We start from the raw sequence: 6,250 nt of genomic DNA, 5'->3' as shown, positions 1-6,250 counted from the left end.
AGATCTTCGCTTTAATTGACCATCTACAAGGGCATAATGAGCAACGTTAATCCATAGTGCCCGGGAGGCTTTAGAATCTTCAGGAAATTTTTCATGCTTTAAATATTCTATAAATTAGTTTCTCCAATCCTAGATTAGGTTGGTCGAATTAACTTTGAAATACCCATCCATGTCCAAGACTGAATACAACAATTGAACAACTGCACCAGAATCAACTCCTTTTATTTTCATGGATGATCCTAAATTGGCCAACGCGTCCGCCTCCATGTTCTCTCCCTCGGGATGTGAATTACTGACCACTCTTTGAACTGAAAAAGTAAAACTTGAACTTTATTCAAGTACCGTTGCATATGCTCTTCTTCGGTGTCAAAGACTCCATATATCTGATTTACTACTAGATAGAAATCACATTTTATTTCAATCACCTTAGAGCCTAGTTCCCGGGCTAATTTAAGTCCTGCAACCAAAGCCTTATACTCAACTTTATTTTTAGTCAAAGGAACTGTTCTAACGACTTGTCTCAGGGTTTCTCCCGAAGAAATAATTTGTAATATCCCAAGATCGGACCCTTTTACATTGGAAGCTCCATACTTAAGATAAGTCCATATACCAAAGATGGTTCCCAATACTAGAACTGCTTCTTTAGCAGCTAAATGCATCATTCTCGCAATTAATTCAGCCATAAAGTTAGCCAAACCTTATAACTTAAAAGCAGTACAAGGTTTATATTCTATATCGAATTTATTAATTTCAACTGCCCATTTATGTAATCGACCCGATATTTAAGGTTTATGAAGGATATTCCTTTAGAGAAATGTAATCACAACGACTATAGGGTGAAATTGAACGTAGGGTATATGCTTTGAAAGTCAACTACGAGAGCTGGAGAAAATTTTTCCAGGTGCGGATAATGTGTCTCCGCTCCCGATAGTATTTTACTAACATAATAAATAGGAAATTGCGCACCTTCTTCCTCCCGGACTAGGACTTTACTCACCACAACTTCCAAGATCGCTAAATAAATTAATAATTATTCTCCCTCATTTGGTTTAGACATTAGCGGAGGACTGGACAAGTACCTTTTCATGTCTCTCAACGCTTGTTGGCGTTTCGGAGTCCAGAAAAAGTCATTCTTCTTTTTCAAAAAAGTGAAAAGAAATAATGGCATTTTTCCAATGACCATGATATGAATCTTCTAAGGGCCACCAACCTACTAGTCAAGCTTTGTACTTCCTTCACACTTATCAGTTGGTTAGGGATATCTTCTATGGCCTTAATCTTGTTGAGATTTCACTTCAATTCCACTTCGAGAAACCAAGAAGCCAAGAAACTTCCCGGACCTAACTCCAAAAGAATATTTTTCAGGTTTGACCTTCATGTTATATTTTTTTAAAATATTAAATGTCTCTCGTAGATGAGAAATGATTTCCTGCACTAAGAAACGTAACCAACATGTCATCAATATAAACTTCCATAATTTTACCAATTTAATATTCAAACATCTTATTAACGACCCTCTGATAAGTGGCTCCGATATTCTTAAGCCCAAAAGGATCATATTATAGTAATAAGTGCCAAAGTTTGTGATAAGTGAGGTTTATTTTTGATCCTCCCGGGGCATCCAAATTTGATTATACATAGAATACGGATCAAGAAAACTCATCAATTCATGCCCAGCCATAGCATTGATCAATGTTTGGTAGCGGGAAAGAATCTTTAGGGCATGTATTATTTACATTTTTATAGTCTATGCACATTCTAAACTTATTATTCTTTTTAGGCACAACCACAACATTAGCTAACCAATCAAGGTAATTCACTTCATGAATTGAACCTACATTTAGTAACCTGGTTACCTTCTCTTTAACAAAACTATTCCTGACCTCAACTATCAACCGTTTCTTTTGCTTCACCAACGAGAAATTAGGGTCCAAACTTAACTTGTGAGCAGTCACATCTAGTAGAATACCTGTCATATCAGAATGAGACCATGCAAAACAATCAAAGTTAGCTTTTAAAAATTCAATACATTTAAGCCTGAGTTGGGGACTCAACCTCGTTCCCAAGTAAACTTTTTTATCTAGGAACTTTGTGAACAAAGCGATTTGTTCAAGTTCCTCTACAGTAGAATTTGTTGCATTGGCTTCTTCCAATACTCGGAAGGATCTAGGCACTTGATAGTAATTCAATGTCTCCTCCTCTTTACCAACTTCAACCGAGTCTAGAAGGGCAGTAGACATCAGTTCATATAGTTACTATTTTCCTGTTCCTTCTTCCTTTTTACTAGATAAGGTGATTGCATTCATTTCTCTCGCAATAGATTGATCACCTCTAATTTTATTGATCCCATCCGGTGTAGGGAATTTCAGCAATTGGTCGTAAATTGACAGCACAATCTTCATTTCATAGATCCATGGTCTGCCAAGGATTAAATTGTAGGCTATATCACTATCCAAAACTTATAACAAGGTAGATTTCAACACTCCTTCGGCATGGGTAGGTAACACGATCTCTCCTCGGGTTGTTATGCTTATTAGGTTAAATCGGGCAGAAGATTTATTGTCGGAACTATTGTAACGATCCGACCAGTTATTTTGATTTTTAGAATCTAGTCCCCCTAAATAAGACTTTACTTACATGATTTTAATATTTTATAACTTGTGGGGATGGTTAGTTCGGGATTTGGAAGGGTTAGGGTTGAAATCGGAACACTTGGTTCCTTAAGGTTGGCTAAAAAGGCTAAGTTTGACTTCGGCCAACATTTTGAGCAGACGACCTCGGAATCAAGATTTGATGGTTCCAATAGATTTTTATGATGATTTCGGACTTAGGCATATGTTCCAATCGAGTTTTATGAATCGGGAGCGTTTTGGCGCCTAATAGTGAAAGTTGGTTCTTTGAAGGTTTTTGAAGTTCTTTAAATTTGGTCTGGAGTATGTTTTAAGGATATCGAGGTTTGAATGGAATTCCAAGACCATGAATAGTTACTTAATATCATTTATTACTTGCACGCAAAATTTGGTGCTATTCTGAGTAGTCTATGTATGATTCAGCGTGTTCAGAGCGATTTGGAAACTTGAAGTTCATATTTTGATTCAATTTGTTTTTGGGGAGTGATTCTTGGTTTTGTTATTGTTTTATGTGTTTTAAGAGTTTGAGCAGGTCCGTATTATGATTAAAGACTTGTTGGTATAGTTGGACGGGGTCCCTAGGGGCTCGAGTGTGTTTCGGACTGCCCGGAGATAAATCTGGGAAACTAGATATTCCAGTTCTGGTTTCCTTCTTCGCGAACGCGGGAGGGCCATCGCGTTCGCGAAGAAGGATTTGGGGTATTAGGCAATTACCCTTCGCATTGTGATCAGGCTCTCGCATTCGTGAAGCCAGGTGATCCTAGGCCAACGCATTCGCGAAGACCCTCCCGCGTCCGCATTGGGGAAAAAAGGTCGAAGAGGGCCAGTTGACTTTTCTCTTTGCGTTCGCAATTCCCATGAAGCTTAGGCCTTTTCAAATGTGAGGCTTCATTCCCATTCGCGAAGAAGGGTGTTTCAGCTAGGCAGAACCTTGTTTTAAATACGGGACTTATACCTTTTTCTCTCATTTTTCACACACTTGGGCGATTTTAGAGCTTCAAAAAGGTGGATTTCAATCTAGATATTGAGAGTAAGTAATTTCTACCTAATGTGAGTTTAATACATTGATTATGGATAGATTTTAACACTTAAATTTGTGAAATTTATAGGTTAGATGAAAAACCTAGATTTTTAATAAAAGTGGGATTTAACTACGAAATTTGCTATGAAATTTATTAAAAATCATATATTTGAGTTAATAGGATTAAGGGTAACAACTTTCTTCAAATATTTCCGGAATCCGGGCACATGGGCCCAGGGGTAAGTTTTAGGAATCTTAAATTTGGGGTTGGATAATCATTTAATAGTTAGAATATGAACTTTTGAATATGTATTGATTTATTTATAAATCATTTGACTAGTTTTGGATTGTTCGTCACCGAGTTGAGGCTTCAGAGTGAATTTGGGGCCGAAGAGTAAGCTTTGAGATGAGGTAAGTCTCTTTTCTAACCTTGTAAGAGGTAATTAACCCTATAGGTGAATTAATTAATATGTGCTCCTATTTATGGGGGCTACAGACGCACGAGGTAACGAGAGTCCGTACATAGCTACTAATTATGCTATTGTCCGGGTAGTGTAGGACCCATATTATGCTATACTTGGAATGTTTGCATCCAACTTGTTAGCTTAATAGCCTAAGTCATATTGAAAATTGATAAAACAAATTATAAAAGGTTAAATTTCACTTACTTGAAGTTGTGAATAGGATACTTGACTGATATTGAGAATTTGTGTTTGATTAAAGTATTTTCTATTTGTGGAGCGGGCTGAATGCCTCTATGGTTTGTGCCATTCGACCTTCGACAGTGCATAGTTTAAATATTATTATGTTGGATTGGGCCGTGCGACCTCGGCATAATTTACGCATGATAAATCTTTGGAACTAATTATAATTGATATTGTTCATTGACTTGAGACATAAATTGTTAAACGATGGAAAATAAACTTGGGATATCTCTTAGCAGAAAAAGTGTTTATTATTCTCGTTATTGCATTTTCTGCTATATTTATTTAATCCATGCTTAGTTGTTATTTTGACATCTTATTGTTAGCCCATAGTAAGTGTCAAAGTCGACCCCTCGTCACTACTTCTTCGAGGTTAGACTGGATACTTACTGGGTACATGTTGTTTATGTACTCACGCTATACTTCTGCACTTGATGTGCAGGATCTGAGTCCGGCGCATCTGGATATCAGTCCGGCGCATACACTTGATCCCAGTTATGAGACTACATGGTGAGCTATCTTCCGAGCCGTCCTACAACAGCCAGAGTCTTTCTTTTGTTATTGTTCTGTCTATTTCATTTCAGACATAAGAGTAGTAATCTTTTGTATTTTCTACTAGTAGCCCATACTGTTATGACACTAGGTCTTGGCACACACGCTAGTAGACTTGTGGTTTTGGTCCATTTTTTATGGTTATGATTGCCACTCAGATGCTTTCGTTTTATTTATTTTTAATCTGTTATTTCTTAAATCTTTTAAATTAAGAAAGTTTAATTACTTAAAAATCTATTTAAAAGAGAAATCACGTGATGAGTTCACTGTTGCCTTGCCTAGCGGCGGCGCTAGGCGCCATCACGACCTATAATAGAATTGGGTTGTGACAACTATATTTCTAGTTAATTTTGCTTGTTCTAAAATCCACAATTGGATGATATTTGGCTAAACTACCTGGATCAACCAACACATGTTTAATTTAAAATCTAAAACATTAAGTGACATTACCAGATCATTGTTGTGCGATATAATAAGGCCATCACTGTATTCTTCCATGAAGGTGATTTCATTATCTTCTAATGATTTTCGGATTCTCTTGCCATAAGTCACCGATATCTTTGTCTTCTTTGCTTCCAAAAACATCACTCAATTTACTTTAACCCCACCAAAAATCATATTTATTGTTAAACGGGGTGACCCTGTGGATAGTTTTGCTGGTTCTGTTGCATCTCGATTCCTCCAATATTTATTCTTGGCTCGGTCGCTTAGAAATTCTCTAAGATGATAATTTTTCACAATGTCACAGCCTTTTCACGAATATGCTGATAGTCTCCAGTCCTATGGCCATGCGTTCCATGGAATTCACACCACAAACTAGGATCCCTTTGACTAGGATCTGATTGAATTGGCGTAAATCTTGCCTCCTTGATATTTCTCATAACTGAAATCAATTCTACCAAACTAATGTAGAAATTATAATTTGACAACCAGGGACACCCTGAATCCCTGATGGTTCTTTATGTTGCAAAACCCTACTACTCCGACCACGATTCGTTCTTCTATCCGATTCAAATTTTTCTGATGACTAAAAACCTTTAGTTCCACGCCCATCATCTCCTTCATAAGGTTGGAAATGATTCTTGGATGACCTTCGATCATCAAAATCACTTCTGAACTTTTCTAATTTCGATTGTGATCACGACCTTTTGATGACACCGAAGAACTCAATTGATCATCTTTAATTCTGGTCTTTTATTCATAGATATTATGGGCATCTGCCCACGTGGTTTTCTAATACTCCAATAGTCTTTCCTTCAATTTCTTGGGGGCATCAGAGCTTAAAGGGTTGAGACCTTTGGTGAATGCTTCAGCTACCCACTCATATGATACTATTGGTAATA

Source organism: Nicotiana tabacum, chromosome 18 (genome assembly GCF_000715075.1).
Source record: "Nicotiana tabacum cultivar K326 chromosome 18, ASM71507v2, whole genome shotgun sequence".
Lineage (NCBI taxonomy): Eukaryota > Viridiplantae > Streptophyta > Magnoliopsida > Solanales > Solanaceae > Nicotiana > Nicotiana tabacum.
This window is presented reverse-complemented; position numbering follows the sequence as displayed.